Source organism: Mustela nivalis, assembly GCF_964662115.1.
Source record: "Mustela nivalis genome assembly, chromosome: 1".
Lineage (NCBI taxonomy): Eukaryota > Metazoa > Chordata > Mammalia > Carnivora > Mustelidae > Mustela > Mustela nivalis.
The window spans coordinates 76,479,362-76,502,069 of record NC_139020.1 but is presented as its reverse complement, the minus strand read 5'-3'; the positions used below and the strand labels follow the sequence as shown (position 1 = coordinate 76,502,069).

The 22,708-nt window shown below is 35.2% G+C and overlaps 1 long non-coding RNA gene across 5 annotated transcripts in view; it reads right to left on the bottom strand.

Annotated features, from left to right (window-relative positions):
- LOC309870970 overlaps positions 1–22,708 on the bottom strand; it is a 248,047-nt gene that overhangs the window by 157,031 nt on the left and 68,308 nt on the right. For 2 of the 5 annotated variants that reach the window (XR_014314906.1, XR_014314909.1), the window contains one exon: positions 17,488–17,597. The exons of the other annotated variants lie outside the window; for them this stretch is intronic. This is a non-coding gene — a long non-coding RNA (uncharacterized lncRNA). The remainder of the gene's footprint in view (positions 1–17,487; positions 17,598–22,708) is intronic. 5 annotated transcript variants of the gene reach the window in all.

Genomic DNA, 22,708 nt, shown 5'->3' with positions numbered 1-22,708 from the left:
CAAAAAGTAGTGATAAAGAGAGAAATTTAAAAGCAGCAAGAGAAAATAAGACAGTTACATATAAGGGAAATCCCATAAGGCTTAGCGGTGTTTTCAGCAAAAACTTTGCAGGCCAGAAGGGAGTGGAATGATATATTCAAAGTGCTGGAAGAAAAAAACAGCAAACAAACAAATGAACAAACAAACAAAAAACCTGCGGCCAATGATACTCTAACCAGCAAGGCTACCATTCAGAATAGGAGAAATAAAGAGTTTTCTCAGAGAAACATTGAAGAAGTTCATGAACACTAAGTGAGTGTTCATTGGGTGGAAAGGAAAGACCATTTTCCTGAGAGTATGAAAAGTAGGAAAAACAGAAGAAATAAAAACAAGTATATCTGTAAAAACTAATCAAGGGATTCATACACATGCACACACACCGAGTTGTAAAATATGACACTGTATACCTAAAATGTATTAGGGAGAGGAGAAAAGAATGAGTCCAAACTTAAGCAACCATCAACTTAATATAGACTAATATATGCAGAAGATGTTATATACAAACCTAATGGTACCCAAAAATCAAAAACGAGTAACATTATGCAAATAATAAAGAGAAAGGAATTCAACTATATCATTAAAGAAAGCCAACAAACCACAAAAAAAGCAAGAGAAGTATCAGACAAAAACTACAAAACAACCACAAAACAAATAACAAAATGGCAACAAATTCATGTTTATCAATAATTACTTTGAACATAAATAGACTAACTGCTCCAATCAAAAGACAGAGTGTGACAGAATGGATTTAAAAAAAAAGATCCATCTATATATGATGCCTACAAGAAGCTCATTTCAGACTGAAAGACACCTGAAGATTAAAAGTGAGGGGATGGAGAAACATTTATCATGAAAATGTTTGCCAAAAGAAAGCGCCTGGGAGGAGGACAATGCTTCTATCAGAAAAAATAGACTTTAAAACAAAGACTGTAACATGAAACAAAGGATGATACTACATTTTAATAAAAGGGACAATCCGACAAGAAGCTCACTCAAATTCTGCCAACATGGTGTAAATATTGTAAATATTTATGCACCCAACATGGGAGCACCCAAATACATAAAGCAGCTAATAACAAACATAAAGGAAGTCATCAATAGTAATACAGTAATAGGGGCCTTGAACACCCCACTTACATTAATGCACAGATCATCTAAGCAGAAAATCAACAATGACTTTGAATGACAAACTGGACCAGATGTATTTAACAGATATAATCAGAACATTCCATCCTAAATAGCAGAATACACATTCTTTCAAGCGCATATGGAACATTCTCCAGAACAGATAACATGTTAGGCCACAAAACAAGTCTCAACAAATTGAAATAGGTCTAAGTCATACCATGCGTCTTTTCAGACCACAACACTATGAAACTAGAAATTAACCACAGGAAAAAATATGGACAAAGCACAAATACATGAAGGTTATAACATGCCACTGAACAACATAAGGGTCAAACAAGAAATTAAGAAGTTATAGGGAGATAAATGAAAATGAAAACACAAGAATTCAAAATCTGAGATGCAGCAAAAGCAGTTCTAAGAGGGCAGCTTATAGCAACACAGGCCTACCTCAAGCAGTAAGAAGCTCAAATACACAACCTAACCTTACGTCTAAAGGAACTAGAAAAGAACAAACAAAACCCGAAACCAGCAAAAGGAAGGAAATAATAAAGAACAGAGCAGAAATAAATAATACAGAAATTTTTTTTTTAATATAATTTTTTATTTTTTATAAACATATATTTTTATCCCCAGGGGTACATTGGGGAGAAATTTTTTAAAAAGAACACATCAATAAAAGCAGGAGCTGGTTCTTTGAAAATCAATAAGCCTCTTGTTAGACACTTCAAAAAAAGAAAAGGATTCAAATATTCAAATAAATAAAATCAGAAATGAAAGAAAAATAACAACTGAAAACACAAAAATAAAAGCAACCATACAAATGCTAACAAATTTGACAACCTAGATACATATAACCTTCCAAAACTGAAGCAGGAAGAAACAGAACATTTGAACAGACTGATTACCAGCAATGAAATTGAATCAGTAATTAAAAACAAAACAAAACAAAACAAAAACCTCCCAACAAACAAAAATTCAAGAACAGAGAGCATCATAGGTGAATTCTACCAAACATTTAAAGAAGGGTTAACTTCTATTTTCATCCTAAATTATTAGGAAAAATAGAAGAGAAAGAAAACTTCCAAGTTCATTCTATTAGGACAGCATTATACCCTGATACTCATACCAGATAAAGACACCACCAAAAAAAAGAACTAAGGGTCAATAATCCCTGATGAATATAGATGCAAAAATCCTCAACAAAATATTAGCAAACTAAATCCAGCATACATTTGAAAAATTATTCACATGACCAAGAGGGATTTATTTCTGGGTTACAAGTGATAATACATTACACCAACAAAGGAAAGGATAAAAACTGTATGATCATTTCAGGAGATGCAGGAAAAACTTTTGGCAAAGCACAATATCCATTCATGACAAAAACAGTCCACAAAGTAGGTTTACAGGGAACATACCTCTACATATTAAGGTCTTATATGGAAAACCCCAAAGCTAATGTCATATGCAATTGGTAAAACTGGCTTTTTCCCTAAGATCAGGAATAAGACAAGGATCTCCATTCTCACCCATTTTATTCAATATAGTACAGGAAGTCCTAGCCACAGCAATCAGACAACAAAAAGACATTAAAAAAGGCATCCAAACTGGTAAGGAAGAAGTTAAACTTTTAGTATTTGCAGATAACATGATGCTATATATAGAAAACTCTAAAGATTTTACCAAAGAGTTACTAGAACTGATAAATTAATTCAGTAAGGTTGCAGTATACAAAATCAATACACAGAAATCTGTTTCACTTCTATAAACTAATAACGAAGTAGCAGAAAGAGAAATTATGAAAACAGTTCCATTAGTAATTGCAACAAAAATTGTAAAATCCTAGGAATAAACTTAACCAAAGAGATAAAAGACCTGTACTCTGAAAACTGTAAAACACTGCTGAAAAAACTGAAGATGACACAAAGTGGACAGATATTCCACACTTATGGATTAGAAGAAAAAATATTGTTAAAATCTCCATACTAACCAAAGCAATCTACAGATTAATGCAATCCCTATCAAAATACTAACAGCAGAGTCCATAGTCTCTCATGGTTCATTTTTCACAGAACTAGAACAAACAATCCTAAAACTTGTATGGAATCACAAAAGAACCTGAAGAGACAAAGCAATCTTGATAAAGAAAAATAAAACAGAAGGTATCACAACTCTGAAATTCAAGTTATATTACAAAGTTGTAGTAATCAAAATAGTGTGATATGGGCACAGAAACAGACACATAGATCAATGGGACAGAGTAGAAAGCCCCAAAATAAAATTATAATTAATGGTCAATTAATAATTGACAAAGGAAGCAAGAATATGCAATGGGACAAAGTCTCTTCAACAAATGGTGTTGGGAAAACTGGACAACTATATGCAAAAGAATGAAACTAGGCCACATTCTTACACCATACACAAAAATGAACTACAAATAGATTAAAAGACCTAAGTGGGAGTACTGAAGCCATAAGAATCCTAGAAAAGAGCATAGGCTGTAATTTCTCTGACATGACCATAGCAACATCTTTCTAGAAACATCTCCTAAGGCAAGAGCAACAAAAGCAAAAATAAACTATTGGGACTGCATCAAAATAAAAAGCTTCTGCATAGCAGAAAAAACCATCAACAAACTAAAAGACAACCTGTGGAATAGGAGAAGATACTTGTAGTGACATGCCCAATAAAGGATTAGTATCTAAATATATATAAAGAACTTACACAACTCATCATCCCCAAAACAAATAATCCAATTAAAAATGGGCAAAAGACACGAACATACATTTCTCCAAAGAAAATATACAGATGGCCAACAGACCCATGAAAAGATGCTCAACATCCCTCATTATCAGGGAAATGCAAATCAAAACCACAGTGAGATACTACCTCATACCTGCCAGAATTAGTAAAATAAAAAATGCAGGAAACAACAAGTGTTGGTGAGATTGTGAAGGAAAAGGAATGAATGCTTGTGCACTGCTAGTGGGAATGCAAAATAGTGCAGTCACTGTGGAAGACAGTATGGAGTTTCTCTAAAAATTAAATACAGAACTACCATATGATTCAGTAATCACACAGTGTATTTAAACAAAGAATACAAATACACTAATTTGAAGGGATATAATCACCCCTATGTTTATTGCAGCATTATTTACAACAGCCAAACTATGGAAACAGCTTGAGTGTCTAGGGGTAGATGAATGGATAAAGAAGTGGCATATACATATAGATGTATATGTATATAGATATATATCTGTATCTATATAGATAGATATAGACTAGACTATAACCCAGCCATAAATAAGAATAAAATTTTGCTATTTGAAATAAAATGTGTGGAACTAGAGTATATAATACTAAGTGAGATAAGTCAGAGAAAAATCCTATATGATTTCCCTCATATGTGGAATTTAAGAACTAAACAAATGAATAAAGGGGGGAAAAAAGAGACAGACAAACCAAAAACACGGACTCTCAACCACAGAGAACCAGCAGATGATTACCAGAGGGAAGGTAGATGGAGGGGTAAATGAAATAATGAATGAGGTTAAGAGTACATGTACCATGATGAGCACTGAGTAACATATGGAAATGTTTAATCATTATGTTGTACACCTGAAACTACAATAATACCATATGTTAGTTCACTTGAATTAAAATTTTAAAAAATGGTAAAAGGAAAAGAAAAAGAAAAGAAACAAACAAGGTACAAATTACAGGAAGTATTTGTAGCATACATAATCCAAAGAAGTCTAATATCAGGAATATATAAATCCAATGTATATCCAATATTTGATTGGCAAAAATTAAGAAGTCTGATAATGTATAGAGATGGAGAGATGTGGATGAAACCCAGATTTTCTGCGTTGCTAGTACAAGCTGATGATTCAATACAACCTCACTGGAAAACAACTTGGCATGTCTACATTTGTATATCCCATGACTCAACCATTTCACTGACAGTTTAACCCTAGGTATTTGGACACCTGTACAAGAATACTGATTGTAGTTCCGACTCAGGAAAACAATCAATCTAGAAACAGCCCATATGCTCTTGCTGAGGGAAGGAGCAAATGAATGGTGCTGTTTTCACGAAGTGGGATACTATACAGCAGTGAAAACTTAATGAACTACAGCTAGATGCAACAATAAGCATGAATCTGGATACACTAAGTTTGAGTAAAAAAAATACAATAGATTAAAAATAGTATACGTAAGAATGCACAATACATTCTTTAGGCATGTATACATATGAACTATGGCTCACTTTTATAAAGTAAGAAGAGAGAAAACACAAAATTCTTGAGAAAGTGATTGGCTGACAGAAGGATGAGTGGGTAAGTATGGATCTAGGTTAGAAGAGGAAAACAAAGATGAACACGTAAGTTCCTCTTAATATCGTAGTTCCTGGGTTGAATATTTATAAGTTTCATTTTCCTAACTATGTATACATACAGACAGACATGAGCTGTCAAATAAAAAACTTACATTAGTTCACTTATGATTAATTCAACTTTGTACACCTGATTTTCAGAAGAAAAATAAAATATATAACCTTAGTTTTACATTGTGATGGCCCCCAATGTCTCCACAGAAGCTATTATTACAGTGGAAATAAGCCAGGACCCATTACTCAGAGAGACTTTGTGTTGTGTTTCTACCAGAAACACAGACCTTTGGGGATCTCCAGTACAGTTCTGGCATCACTACCCTTTCTTGATAATAGAAGGAATTCTAAACAGCACAGCACCACCTTCCTGAGTGTCAATGGAGATTTTTTTTTTTAAGTGGGTAGGAGAAGAATCAATGGAGATGTTTTAAATGTCTCTACATTGCCTTCTTTTTTAGAAAACCTTATTTTTACAGTTATCAATCACTCTTTTTTTTTTTTAAAGATTTTATTTATTTATTTGACAGAGAGAAATCACAAGTAGATGGATAGGCAGGCAGAGAGAGAGAGGGAAGCAGGCTCCCTGCCGAGCAGAGAGCCCGATGCGGGACTCGATCCCAGGACCCTGAGATCATGACCTGAGCCGAAGGCAGCGGATTAACCCACTGAGCCACTCAGGCGTCCCTATCAATCACTCTTGATTGGAACCTGTCAATCACTAAATCTATTTTCCATTTTCAGATGGCTAAGGTCAAACCCATGGAAGTAGAATTGCCTTCAGTAATGATCAAACTGATGAAGTGAAAGTCAATAAAAATATGTCAGTTCTTATTTTGTCCATGCTGATATCTGTGACTTCTCCCAACCAATGTAGGACTTGAGTGATCTAAAACAGTAGCAGTAGCTGAAAAGTAAACAGAATTGTGGTTTTCATGAGTCATCGATGTGAATCACAACCGGTTTCCAGTCAAACTCTAGTGGCATCTCTGGCCTGGATGGAATGCATTGAAATGTTCCTTTTTCTGACAGCATGTATGCTCACTTTCCTGTACAGTCACTTTCCACTGGGCACTTTCCAACCTCAGTGGGTTAGCATTTTAATAGCTACCTTCCTCAGCCAGGAAGCAGCTTAAGCTATAATTCATTCAGATTGGTAAAAATAGATCTTTCTGGGGACTACAATCTTCAAGTCAATTGAGGAAAACAACTGAGCAGCAAAAGGATATAGGGAAAACATAATAACTAAAGAAAACAAAGAATTTTATTTGATTGGTAGATGATTTGTAGTCTAGCTTTTGCCTTGTGTCTGAGAAATTTAAATAGAAATAACAGGACAACTCTTGATTTAATTTTAAAGTATGATTATAACGGCCTTCTGCTCAGACCTTGGGAATGTTATTTTAAAAATAAAAATAAACTGGTACCATGGCAGTTAGATGAGAAGGCACTTCCTTAGAACACTGATGAGGGAGAAGTTTATTTTGCATGGATCCATCCATCCCACCATCCATCCATCCATCCATCCACCCAGTAATTACCAGGTATCTTCTATGTAGAAGGCACTGGTATAAATCAATTTGAAGCACAGTCCTTTTCTTTAAAAGGTTTATATCTAATAGTATTTAATCCCCCATGGTAAAAATAAATCAAGATTTAATCTGTCACTAAGTACAAAAGCTTTTTCTAACACTTTTCAATATATTACTGAACTCTGAATATCAAACTTATGAAAAATAAATTTAGGTATTCATTTTTCTTTAGGACTTTTGTCATATGCTTAAAAATTATACCTATAAATCAAACTGCCTTATATTTCAGAAGACTACTAAAGAAATGAAATCTAGCTATCTTTGTGAATCAACATAGCTAAAGTATGTTTTTAATACTTCTCATTTATCCCACAACATTTTGTACTGTGAATTACTTTTGAGGCCATGAAAACCAATCAGATTGAAATAATGTGTTTGGAGGAAAAAAGGCTCAAGTAGAGCTCATTGTAAGTGTAATTCCAATTTAATTCTCAAAGATAATTACATCTTTGGAAGTCCCTTATAGAGCCCAAATAGTGACACTTCATTGTGAAGACAGATATATTTGTCATCTGTTTATTACTATTCTATCTTATGAAATTCTCAAAAGCCTATAAACACCTTATTGCTACTGAGGAATGTATGTGTTGTAGTCTTAGAAATTAAAAAAAAAAAAAAAAAAAAACCAAAGATGCAGGTCACAATTATGGAACTCTGACTTCTCTTGAGAGGTCTGACTTCTTGTTGTAATTAATTTAAGAAATTTTGCAGAATACTTTTTATTTAAAAAGATATGGCTAAAACAACATTTATAGATACAGTGAGTGAAAAATAATGAGACTAAGACCATGAAGCTTTTACCAGTGAAAGCCAGTTTCATTACACTTTTTAAAAATATTAAAAAGCCATTCTGACTGGTGTGAGGTGATATCTCATTGTGTTTTGGTGAGTGCTGTGAAGTGTGTAAACCTGGTGATTCACAGACCTGTACCCCTGGGGATAAAAATATATGTTTGTAAAAAATAAAAAATTATATTAAAAAAAAAAAAGCACAAAAAAAAACAAAAAACAAAAAAAAATATTAAAAAGAAAAAATGAAATGTGTAAATCAAGAAGTTTAAGAAACAGCGATGGCTTAACAATACCTCACAGGCTTCCTATTTTGCTTTCTTTATATTTGTCTTTATACATTACACACAGATTTTAAGTTCACAAACTTTATGTTGTAAAAGAAATGGAGAGTATAAAAACACCAACAAAAATGAAAACCCTTTGATAGGAAACCAAATACATATAGACAGTAATTAATTTATTGAATGTGTGTTCACTGAGTGCTCTGTGTTCAAGATATAATATTTACTGCTACAGGAGGACATAAACATGATCAACTAAAAGTCTCCACCTGAATTTTCCAATTCTGTTGAAAGAGCAAGAAACAGACATAAAATTCAAAGGACACTGAATCATTTGTAATCTCTCCTAAAACAAAAATACATTAGGCCCCCCAGTGTCCTACTTTCTCAAACACCTTTATAAATTTATTTTCCTTTAATGTGCTTAACACATTGGTGCTTCTTTATTGACTTCTGTGCGTTTTTAAACTGTCTATCACCCCTACTAAAGTGGAAGTTTCATGAGAACAGGAATCATTACAATTTAGCTGGCCCATATTTTCTCAGCATCTCACATAATATAGCACATGAAGTACTCGATAAATGTGGTTTTTTAAAAGATTTTTATTTATTTGAGAGAGAACACAAGAAGAGGAGAGGGAGGAACAGGGGGGAGGATCAGAGGAAGAGGGAGAAACAGATTCCCCACTGAGCAAAGGGGTTTGATCCTAGGAACCTGAGATCATGACCTTGGCCAAAGGCAGATGCTTAACCCATTAAGCTACCCAGGTGCCCCTCAATAAATGTTTTTGAATGAATGTCCAAACAAGTGAATTAAAAAAGAATGATAACAATACATTTATATGAAAAATATTATGTAATATTTACATACTAAGATCATAACATTTAGAGAAAAAAATCAGTGAAAGAAGACTTTGCATAAAATGTAATCTCACAATAGAACAGATCAATGAAACCAGGAGATGCTTCTTTGAAAAAATCGACAAAATCGAAAAACATTTAGCCAGATTTATCAAAAGAAAAAAGTAGAGGACTCAAATAAAAACAATCAGAAAGAGGAGAAATAACAACCAACACTATAGACACTCAAAGGATTATAAATATTATGAAATATTATATGCCAACAAGATTGGACAATGAAGAAGAAATGAATAAATTCCCAGAAATGAAAAAACCTCTCAAAATTGAAGCAGGAAGAAACAGAACATTTGAACAGACTGATAACAATGAAGTTCTCAATCAAAAAAATCCCAACAAATAAAAATCCAAGACCAGAGAGCTTCACGGGTGAATTCTACCACATCTAAAGAGGAGTTAATGCTTAGTATTCTCAAACTATTCCAAAATACAGAAGTGGAAGGAATGTTTCTAAATTCATTCTAGGAGGCCAGAATTACCTTGATACCAAAATCAGATAGACATAACAGAAAAAAGAGAACTAAAGGTCAATAATCTCTGATGAACATAGATGCAAAAAATTCTCAACAAAATATTAGTAAACTGAATTCAGTAACATTGAAAAAAAATCATTGACCACAAGTAGTATTTAATCCTGGGTTGCAAGGGTGCTTCAATATCCACAAATCAATCAATGTGATATATCACATTAATAAGAGAAAGCATAAGAACTACATGATCATTTCAACAGGTGCAGAAAAAGCATTTGACAAAGCCATAGATTCATTCATGATAAAAAGCCTCTAAAATGTAGACTTAGAGGGAACATATCTCAACACACTAAAGGCCTTATATAAAAAACCCACAGCTAACATCATACTCAATAGGGAGAAATTGAGAACCTTTCCCCTAAGCCCACTTTTATTCAATATAGTCCTGGAAGTCCTAGCCACAGCAATCAAAAAACAAAAAGAAATAAAAGGCATCCAAATTGGTAAGGAAGAAGTCAAACTCTCAGTATTTGCAGATAACATGATACCATATAGAGAAAACCCTAAAGAATCTCCAAAAAACTACCAGAACAGACGAATGAGTTCAGTAGGGTCACAGAATATAAAAATCAGTAAACAGAAGTCCGGTGCACTTTTATACACCAATAATGAAGGTAGCAGAAAAAGAAATTAACAAAATGGTCCCATTTACAATTCCACCCAAAATAATAATACCTAGGAATAAACTTAACCAAGGAGGTGAAAGACCTGTACTCTGAAAGCAATAAAACACTGATGAATGAATTGAAGATGACAGAAGAAATGGAAAGATACTCCATGCTCAAGGATTGGAAGAACAAGTATTGTTAAAATCTCCACACTACCCAAAGCAATCTACAGATTTAATGAAATCCCTATCAAAATACCAATAGCATTTCTTACAGACCTAGAACAAATAACAAAAATTTGCATGGTACCATAGAAGACCCTGAAGACCCAAGGCAATCTTGAAACAGAACAAAACTGTAGGTACTGCAATCCTGGATTTCAGGATATACTACAAAACTGGTAGTGAAAACAGTAAGGTACTAGCTCAAAAATAGACACATAGATCAATGGAACAGGAAAGACAGTCCAGAATTGAACCCACACGTATATGGTCAACTCATTTTCAAGAAAGGAGGCAAGGATATAGAATGGGAAAAAGTCTCTTCAACAAATGATGTGGAAAAACCAGACAGCTACATGCAAAAGAACCAAAACTGAACCACGCTCTTACACCAGACACAAAAACAAACTCAAAATAGATTAAAGACCTAAAGGTGAGAACTGAAACCACAAAAGTCTTAGAAGAGAGCCCAGGCAGTAATTCCTCTGTCATGGCCATAGCAACATTTTTCTAGATGTTTCTCCTAAGGCAAGAGTAACAAAAGCAAAAACAAACTATTAGGACTGCAGCAGAATAAAAAAAGGTTCTGCGGAGTAAAGGAAACTATCAACAAAACTAAGGGACAACACACTGAATGGGAGAAGATACTTTACAAATAACATATCTGATAAAGGGTTAGTATCCAAATACCTGTAAAGAACTTATACAAGTCATCACCCCCCAAACAAGTAATCCAATTAAAAACAGACAGAAGATATGAACACACATTTCTCCAAAGAAGACATACAGATGGCCAACAGACACATGAAAAGATGTTCGACATCACTCATCATCAGGGAAATGCAAATCAAAAGTACAATGAGATACCACCTCACGCCCGCCAGAATGGCTAAAATAAAAAATCCAAGAAACAAGTAGCATTGGTGAGGATGTGGAGAAAAAGGAACCCTTGTACACTGTGGGAATGGTTGGAATACAAACAGATGCAGCCACTTGGAAAACAGGATGGAGATTCCTCAAATATTAAAAAGAGAACTAACCTATGACCCAGTAATTCCACTATTGTGTATTAACCCAAAGACAAAAATAAAAAACACTAATTGGAAAAGATATAAGTGCCTCTCTGCTTAGTGCAGAATTATTTACAATAACCAAAGTATGGAACCACCCTGAGTGTCCATGGATAGATGAATGGATAAAGAAGCACACACACACACACACACACACACACACACACACACACACCCCCACTGAAATATAAGTCAGTCATAAAAAAGAATAAGGTCTTGCCATTTTGCAACAACATGGATGGATCTAAATGGTATAATGCTAAGTGAAATAAGTCAGTCAGAAAAAGATAAATACCATAAGATTTCACTTATATGTGAAATTTAAGGAACAAAACAAATGAACAAAGAAAAAAAGACAAACACACTCTCTTAAAGATACAAATAGGTGATTACCAGAAGGGACATAAAAGAAGGCAATATAGGCGAAGGGGATAAATAGTACTGTTATTGTGATAATCACTGAATTATGTATAGAATTATTGAATCACTACATTGTACATCTGAAGCTAACATGACACTGAATATTAGTTATACTGGAATTTAAATAAATAAATTAATTAAAAGATCTGTAAGAAAAACATGATGTGATTCCTTTGCTCTTGCTAAGGCTGAGAGTAATTTTAACAAATTTATTCTTGTATTTAGTGTACCCACTCACCTATACATGTTCAGGTTTGGCTCTGCTGAAAAGCGTAAAAAGCAGGACAAGTACATCTTCATTATTATTAGGGCATTGTGATATTTGAACCTTAAATTTGTTGCATTTACTACTTTTCCTAGTCTCTTGGATCCTATGGTTCATTTCATATCTGCCTTAGACCTTCATCCAACTTTCTTATTTTGTTTTCCCTCTCTATCTCTCTCTTTTTTCTTTAATGATTTTCCATTTGAATGCCTTTCTGGTTTGTAAATAACCGCTTACTTTAAGCGTTAATGTACATGTGTGACTTGATTTCTTCTTTATCTTCTTGATTTATGACAGGTTTTTCATACTATTTCACTCTAGATTTTAATTGTATTTTGTCATTAGAATTTAGATTCCATTTCTGCTATGGGTTTCCTACCCTCAATTCTCTCAACTCTCTCAGCATTATGGGTAAGATCAGTAAAGAAGTTTCAATGACACAAAATGGTCTTTCAGGAATACCCACAATTAAAAAGTATGTAATTTAAACCATTTTATAAAATAATCATTTTGTCTCTTTTAACTTTCTTTCACTTATATCTTTTGTTAATTGTATAGTAATGACTTTTTTGATGAGTACCTTTGAAAATAACAAGTTAAATTTCTAACACATTTACTTACAAGTATACTATAAGCTAGGCTAGAAAACAACATTTCTGTAAAAAACAATCAGAAAGGATGAATACAATATCCAACTTTTGTATCAACATGGACAGGACTGGAGAAAATTATGCTGAGTGAAATAAGTCAAGCAGAGAAAGTAATTATTGTATGGTTTCACTTGTGGAGCATAAGGAATAACATGGAGGACATTAGGAGAAGGAAAGGAAAAGTGAAGTAAATCAGAGCGGGAGACAAGCATGAAAGACTGTGGACTCTGAGAAACAAGTCAGAGTTTGGGGGTATTGAGGAGGGCACCTATTGCATGGAGCATTGGGTATCATGCATAAACAATGAATCTTGAAATATTGAAATAGTAAAATAAAAAAGAATAATAAGAAAAAGACAAAAAAAAGAGGGGTTATGGAAAATCCACATGAGAATCCAGGGGGATTTATTCATTCATTAATATATAGATAATAAATGCTTATTTCTTATGCACTGTAAATATAAATATGAATAAAACAGAGTATCAGCCTTCAAGGACCTCAGTCTAACACAACGATAGACCTGCAAACTGGTAATCTCACATGTAATATGGTAAATATATTACAGTAGGGACCATAGGTGAGAAGGCCGTTAACTTGCTTAAAAGCCTAGCATAACTTCACAGAAAAAAAACCTTTTTTAGCTGCATCTTATAAGGTGATTAGACCTTGTCACACATACAATGTGAGGAAAGACTTTTTAGGGAGAAAAGGTCATCATGTATGAAATGTTTAAATTTTATTTTATATTCAGAGGATGACCATGGGAATGAAATATCAAGTGTGTGGTATTCACATTAACAGATTAAATAATAAATGGATGTTTGGACAAGATTGTGTACCTTACTGAGGAATTCAAATTTTATCCTGAAGCTTTGGAGAACACAGGTATCCATTATAGAATGGTTACTTGAGGGTTATTTTGTCCTCCAAGGGGAGCTAGAGTAGGGAAGAGGCAAAGGTAGGGGAGGACCCTCTTCCAATAGCCTAGTCACTAATGATGAAAATGGGAAGGATAGAATGGATTTGAGGACCACAGTTGAGGTTGGGTTGTTGGATTTTTTTTGATTGTAGTGATGGTGAGAAAAAAGTCAGATAGTACCTGCTTAGAACTAAGAGTTAAAGAAAGAATGTTTTAAAGGTGAAAAGAAATCTAAGGCTAAGAGGAAGCACATAACAGGGGACTAGAAAAGTCCAGTCTCCACTGAACAATTTGTTGCCATTCTCCTTATAGTCTGTGAGAATGGGGCCCTCTATAATTGTGCATGTACAACCTGCATGGCTAGATGCAGTTAAGAGTAGAGCAGTCCCTAAGATGGTTGAGACTAGAGCAAAATTCTGTGGGGATTCTGTCAATAAAAACAACTTGATTAAAAATGTTTTATAGGGACGCCTGGGTGGCTCAGTTGGTTAAGCAGCTGCCTTCAGCTCAGGTCATGATCCCAGCGTCCTGGGATCGAGTCCCGCATTGGGCTCCTTGCTCGGCAGGGAGCCTGCTTCTCCCTCTGCCTCTGCCTGCCATTCTGTCTGCCTGTGCTTGCTCTCGCCCTCTCTCTCTCTCTCTGATAAATAAATAAATAAATAAATAAATAAATAAATAAATAAATAAAATGTTTTATAAAACTCAAGGGCCCATTCAAGGTATATTAATTTAGCAATGAAAAATTTGAATAAAGAGTAGAGAGAAGGTACTTAAATATTGTTATTATTGTCCAGTCAGTGCACATAAAGAGTCTTTATAATGCCTAGAACCCATCTCTTCCTGTCAGGTCTAAGGACCTCCTCTTTATTATTAAATTGATTTAATAATATCTAAATTGCTGTGTCTGGCTGATTTCTTATCTCCCACCATTAGAAAAAAATAATGCTATTTTTGCTCATAATGCCATGATTCTTCCCAACCTTTTTATATTGAAATAATAAAGATTTTCTTCAGTCCACTAATACAAATTTTTAAATGTTGATTACATTTTTACTCAAGATGCTAAATCAACCACTGTGCTACCTGTCAATAATGGCTCCTACTGATTGTTTCAGAGGTTGTTACTCTGCTTCTTTGATGATGTCCACATATACAAGTGTCATCCAGGGTAGGGGGAAACATGACTGACAATTTGTCATTCAGAAGTTTGTAGTATAGATATTGAACAACACATCTTCCAACTGTGTCTTCTCTTGAATTCTTTAGACTGTCATCTCTGCATTTGTAGAGTATTATTTCTTTAATTATTAACTACACCCCTACCATCACACATCATCAGCAAAGAAGTTAAGTGAGGGGACCCTAAGTCGAGTAATGGGGCAGTCCTGTTTGCACAAAGAATGTCTGTCCTTTATTGATGGTAGCTTAAGAGTGACCAGGAGAATATAATATTACTACATCAATCAGAGACAAGAAAGGACATCAGTAAGAAGGGTCTTTGGCATTGAAAAGCTACTCCCTTTCCCAGTCTCAAGAGTCCTTGTAGGAGACAAGTGTGGTAGTTACCCCAGAGGACTCTCTGACACTTGGTACAGAAAAAGTAAAGGGGATGGAATGACCATCTTGAGTCCCAGTGATGAGGGGTACACATTGTAAAGGATTCTGGCTACTACTCTTGGGGTGCTAGAGGCCAGAGGCAGCACTGCAGTGGGACCTAAATGAGTGAGAACCAACTGACGGATTCACACACAGGAATCAAGCCTAATGGTCAGAAATAGATGATTGTTAGTCCAGAGTTCTGAGCACACCTGATGTCCAACATAAGTGAGAGTCACCCCATATCAGTATGTCAGAAATAGTCAGGCATACCAATCTTGCATTATCCCATGAAAGAAATACTTTACCAGTCAGGTGGGGGGATATTCCCATCAGGATACCCTCCTTGCCTTTAGGCATGATCCACAGCGTTTCTTGGGAACTCTAGTCAATCCCATATCCTAGGTAGAGGTCCAGGGAATGATCCAAAAGGGAAAATGGTAAGCTGTTCCAGGCTTGGAGCTCCTAATCCAGACTGCACAGTCCAAGCCTCTGGAAAGGGACTTTAAATTGAATTTGGTACATCTGACAACTTGACTCATGCATGACCAGGCCTAGACACAGAGACCCCCGCCCAGATAACACTGGTAACCTCAGCTGGTCCCAAGCATGGCAAAGTGAGACTCAAAAAATATTTGAGGAAGGCATTCAAAAGAGTGTGGCACCCTGAGGGATAGGTTCCAGTGCAGTACTTACTTGCTTGCTCGCTTGTCTAACAAGTTTCTAATTGGTGGTACTGATTCAGAGCAGATGTAGCGTTTTTGTTTTTTTTGGATGGGCTAAGAATTTTGTTAATAAGTTTTAATACATTCTCTCTTTCAATTTGCTATTGATCTCATTTAGTAGTTATTAACTCTATCATATATAGGATGAAAGTAACCTTAAGAAATTGAGCAACCTATAAATATCACACAATAAATATTGGAGCCAGGAATCAAATCTGAGTCTATGTAACATCAAAACTCATGCTCTTGAGGATGGATTCTAAGCTTTCTATTTTCTGAGGTGGTAGGTAAAAGTAATAAGTAATCCTAACTGACCTGACTCCAGTCATATATCCTTCTTTAATCAAGCTTTTCATGGTATCAAGGACATAGGCTGCTTGACACGATTAAAACTTCTCATGGAGACTAGGGCATGCATAATCCTAACAAACAACTAAACTAAGAAAATATCCAGTTATAAAACAGAAGGTAAAAGAGATAATAGAGATAGAAATAACTTTTATATTTGTAGTGTTATGAAGAACTGCTTTATTTTGTATTTCTTTTTCTTATCCACATTAGCAGTGGAGAGAAGTTTAAAATAATGTAAGAAGGCAAGACAGAAAACAATTTTCATAATGCTCTCTTAAAATCTAAAAGATTTTAGACGTCCATTTTGGACATAAATCTTTTCTTATGCATTTAGAATAGTGTAGCATCTGCCTTTGATTAAGTAAGCCAGTTGTCTGGGGACAAAGTGGAGGGACAGGAAAACTCAGTGGTGAAGGAAAAGAAAGAAGACACCCTCCAGCAATAATTCAAGACTCCTTCTTTTTCCACTAGTCTCTGTTGCTCCAGATTTGTGGCTTTTGTTGATTTAACTTTTTCAAGTGGTAGGTAGTGTTTACGCATCTTCTATAATCTCCTCCTAGGCAATTTTATAAAATTTTTTTTACTAAATTTCCTTTCTAAGCCCTAGACCCTCATTCCTAGAGTGACTGAGCCCATTGCCACTGTACCCTTCTCAGGGCAGTATTGCTGAACTTGTCTGTTAGGTGGGAAAGGGAGTTCCAAGAACCTCCCAAGTAGATCATGCAGGTATCAAAAGCATTCCTTCTTGCTCCCACCATAATAGTAGCTCTGCCCCCACAAAGTGGTCAGGGTCTATTACCCCTGTCCTAGATATTAACTCCTCTTGCCTGTTTGGCACAAGGAGCTGGGGAGTAGATCCATGAAATTCCTCACACTGTTTGGCTTGGAATAGGGCTCCCAACATGTGCTTTTAACTATCAAACTCTTGTAAACCATGGGGTTCATGTTGCTGCCATGCCATCCTTGCTGTTCATTGTGGTAACTGCACTCACCTGTATTCTGACAGTTACACCTTGTCATCCGGCCTCTATTCTTTCCAATTGGTATCATCCACCTTGCAAATGATGTGAAATTCTATGCATTACATCTGTGAAAACTTGACCTAAAAAGGAGAGCCTTTACTGAACTTAGTGATGCCAAGAGCACATTACTCTGGGTCAGTGTGTGGAACAGCATCCTCTGGGAGGTTTATAGCCATACAAAATACAACCACACAAAATGCCTACTTCTCTAGTCCACTTTAAACCCCTTCTTTCATCATGGCAGTTTTGGAATTTCCATCTTAATGTGATCTGTCACTTTTTCCATGTTTCCAAAAGCCATCTGGATGCAGGTATCATCTCCAGTCCTTTCTAGGGTATTAAATTTTATGTTACAGGAAAGTGTATGTTTTGCTTCAGTTTAGTCTCTCAGCCTCATAATGCAGAACAATGAGTAATCTCCCAGATCCTTTCAATACACAACAGCTAGTTCCTGAAATTCTTTCATCCTCTTTCCTTAGTTGACCCAGAATATTTATAGTGAGGCTATACTGAGACATAAGCTTAGTTTTTGGCCTAGGAGCCAAGAAAGGAGGTTGAGGGAGATCCTAAGGGAGGGTGGAAGAGGTGAGTAAAATGTTCTCTCTCAAGGGAATGTTATCTCTCAAGGGAGGGGCACCTGCAGCAACTTCAAGGGAGGGGAGGCTGGTAGACCTTATAAGGGAGATATAAGCCACTTTTGTAGGCTGTGATTCCAGAGAAATCTTGGGATTCAAGCTTCATGTACATTAACATACTTGTGTCCATTCCATGTACAGGACTGTATTCTTTTCCAAACCAGACTCTGAACATGGCATAGGAGACCTACCCTAGCTGTACCTTTGAACTTTTTTGGAGCTCTGCTGCTCTGAGAATTAAGGCCTGGGCCTCAGCTTTTTAAACTTTCTCATTATAAGATATATGAGCTTCTTTATATGCTGGTAAGAAGATCCTCTCGCTTTTGTAATTAGTTTTTTTTTTTTTTAAGTTTTTATTTAAATAATTTCTGTAACCAACGTGGAGCTCAAACTTAACTACCCAGAGATCAAGAGTCACATGCTTCTCTGAGCCAGCCAGGCACCCCTTGTACTTAGATTTTTATTGCTGGTTAATCACTTTGGGCTTTTTGTTCTCTTACCCAAGAGCTTAAGTTGATCTTAGTAATAGCCACTTAACTCCGTTGTCCTCATCCTTCTCCAGATGAGTCAAACACTTGCTCTATCACACCAGCTTATGTATTTTCCTCCCTCAACAGAGTATCCCAGTTCACCACTGATGAACAACTGCCCTGCTACCCAAGTGCTTCATTCCTTTTTTTTTTTTTTTAAGATTTATTTATTTATTTGAGAGATAGAGATGAGTGCACACAGGGAGAAGGAAAAGCAGAAGCAAGACTCCGCAGAGCAGGGAGTCTGATGGAGGGCTCCATCCAAGGACTCCAGGATCATGACCTGAGCTGAAGGCAGACACTTAACTGACTGAGCCACCAGGTGCCCCTAAATGCTTCATTCCTGAGAGGAATTTTGACAACACATCATAGTGTGCACCACAAGATTCAAATAAAATGTAACTGAATATTGAGTTAGGAGCATGGTCCTTTCTCTTACTTCCTGGGCTACTGACATTTAGTAATACATTATGTAGCACTTCCTAGTCCTGCTAACAAGAAGTTGTATAAACCGAGAAGAAGACTTCAACAAAACTCTTCGTGTCATCTTTCCTCCTTCCTGTAGATGAGGAACACATAGTCCAGTGAATCTCTATCTCTTTGGAGCATTAGACATAAGAGACATTTGGACTTAAAAAAGGTATAATAATTTTTCTCTTGGAATAATATGGAATATGCCCACTAGTGATATCTTTTCACTCAAATAAGTAAAGATCAATTTACATTAGGGAAATTTAGGGGGGAATTCATTCTGTTTAAGTAATGTAATAAGGTCTTATTTGCCAAATTTAAAAATTGATATAAAATTTTAAATAGATTAACCATACTATTTCAGCTCTTTTTAGAACTAGAGCAAAAATGTGAAGAATATTAAAATACTCTACAAGTTTCTTTGTGTTTTTCACACTTGCCTGAAGTAACTCCTTGATTACTGTTCCATGGCCTCATGGAACAATATTTACTAATATTTAACAGTATTTATTAATACTGTTAATAGTAAAAACAGTATTTAATCCTTTAACTTCATATTCAGATTCTATAATAATTTATGTCATTATTAGAGATAAAAGTAACACTAAAAAGAAACAGAAATCATGTAGTAAAAAATATCTCTTGTTTTGAAGATTTAAAAACTGAGGTTCAATTAGATTATCTAAATTCCTGGATTAAACATAAAGATTTAGAGGCAGAACTTGGACTTAGCAGGGAAAGGAGAGAGAATGATAGATTTACCTCTGAAGGTTAGGTTCTTCTCCTAACTGGTGTTCCTTTTCAGTATAGTGTTTCGCATATTCTTTTCTGCCCCTGTACTAATCCTGTCAAAAACTGAATATGAATTTTTGAAGGATAGTAAGCTCTTTTCTTAAATTCTTAACAACTGCATAAATATGAGAAACCGATTTAAATCTAAAAGGAAGGTAAAATCTTCAGTTACTTAATACACATTCATATTTGATCATATTTAATGACTGATTTAATGCAGTATGTTCAACAATCATAAATTTAAGAAAAGGACTCACACTTGTTGTCTATTTTTGCTTCTTCCTTCCTCTCAATTTCCTTACCATTCTCTTTTTAATAATGTGTAAGGGAAACTATTTCAGATGAAAAGAGGATCTGGGAGCTCAGAAGACCACTTTTAAGACAGCCATACAATTATTTCAGGTAAAAGCAAATATAACTCTTACAGTTTTGAGTTCCTTGATGAAAAATCCTTTAAGGGGGAAAAAATCCCATATCAAGGGTAGATCTACATCTAAGAAAGTGAGATCCAAACATTTCAGACATTCATTTAACAAGAATTATTGTTTATTAAACCCACAGAGATGCTGATGTCTTTCAGAAATAAACATAGCTTAATTATTCAAAGAACATAAAATTGTGTTGAAGGCTAAAAACAGCAAAATAAACATTCGAGTTAATCAACTACATGATAACCTCTATAAATGAATATTGTACACCTGTGTTAACATTGTATCTTGACTACCTGGAAACAACAGGAAATATAATAGCCAAAGGCTGTTATCCTCTTATCCACTCTCCTTTCTATGTAGCCTCTACCATGATCTCTTCAGTTTCTCTTTGTCTCTCCCTTCCCACACCCCTATCTCTGCCTAGTCAGATCAGATCCTGTTCTTTCTCTAAGGCTTATTGTGAGTTTGATCACTTCCTTGGGTCTGACTTTCCTCTGATCCTTCTTAAAGTTTATGCCTTATTACCTGCCACTTGCTCTTATCCACACTTCTTCACATTTCTCAGGGTCCTAACTATTAATCTGGTCTCAGCAGCACTGTGAACTCCTTAAAGGTTGTGACTCTGCTTTAGATCTCTCTTGGATTCCTAATAACACCTGTTTCCTCACATTCTCTCTGCAAGATGAAAAAAACTTAAATCTCCTTTTTGGTGATAACTTTATCTATAGCTTATAGAAGGAAGTCAAGGCAGGTGCAGAGTGTTTTCAGGAGTAAATAACACCTAAGGCCACCCACAAAACAAGAGTCTGTGGGAAAAACAACTAGTATTTTAAAATTTAAAAAAGAATATTGGGGATAAGAAAGTAAATTTGTTCTAGCAAAATATCTGTTCTCTTTTATCATCTTGAGCATTTCATTTCACCTCATTCTGTTTCATTTGACTCCATAAAACTCTATGGTTTCCTTTCTGGTGTAATTTTCTCTTATTATTTAAACAAGATGATTGCATATTTACTCTAGAGGGGAAAGAAAACATATATATGGAGAGACCTTTGTCATTGAACCAGCTATAAAGCTTTAATCTGTTAAGAGTAATCTTTTAGTGCCGTGAATGGTGAATGCTTTTTATCTTTCTGTAAGTCACTCTTTAGTATGCCAAAAGCAGACATCAAAAGGGTACCAAAGGCTCCCCAACAATTAAGCAGTCAACTCTTTTTGGGTTTTTCTGGTAATTAGTTGATAAAAGAACTGTCAAAAGCCAGGAGTTGTAAGTATCCCAATGATAGGAAATATCTTACACTTAGGATGCTTTCTTAGAGAACCCCCTTCTTGACAGCAGCACACTTCTGAAGTTGGATAATGTATATCCCAAAGATTGCTGCTTTATAATTTCATACATTTACCAGCATCTTTCACTATTATTATTTGTTTTTTTTTTTTAAAGATTTCATTTATTTATTTGACAGAGAGAGATCACAAGTAGGCAGAGAGACAGGCAGAGAAAGGGGAAGCAGGCTCCCCACCGAGCAGAGAGCCCAATGCGGGCGGGGCTCGATCCCAGGACTCTGGGATCATAACCTGAACAGGAGGCAGAGGCTTAACCCACTGAGCTACCCAAGTTCCCCTGGTTTTATTCTTTCTGGCAAAACCCTCCCAGGGAATAATAAATGAGATTTGGAAGGCTTTATGTTCATAGGTTTAGAAAAATGTTATATAGTCTGTGTGCTCTCCTCTGAACATGTCAGAGAAGCTTTTCCCATGGGCATCTTATCAGTTCTTTAGTGCACTTGCACTTATCTGTTGTTTAAAAGTCAAACTTTGTTATTAAAAAGTCCACTTTGTTATTAAAAGACATCATCACCATTCTTCCCACAAAACAACTCCAATTATAACTCTATTAATAATATTTATAAACTGAAAATACTCCAGGATCCATATTGATATTCCATATAAATGTCCAGGCATATTTATAAGGAATACTACTCAGCAATTTAAAAAGAATGTATTGTTAATACATAAAAACATGGATGAATCTCAAAACCGTTAGGCTGAAATTAATGGAGTCTTACCCTAAAGAGTATATACTGCATCAGTCCATTTAGATCTAGAACAGGCAAAACTAACCTGTGGTATATAAAATAATCTAAACAATGTTTTCTTCAGGAAATGGAGATAAAGATTGACAGGCGAAGGGACATAAGGGATGATGGTAATATTCTAGATTTTGCTGGGGATATCAGTTACAGAAATGCATTCACTGTCACAAGTGAACAAATGAATACTTAATATTTCTCCATTTTTGTGTGTGTAAATTTTACATAAGAAGTACAAA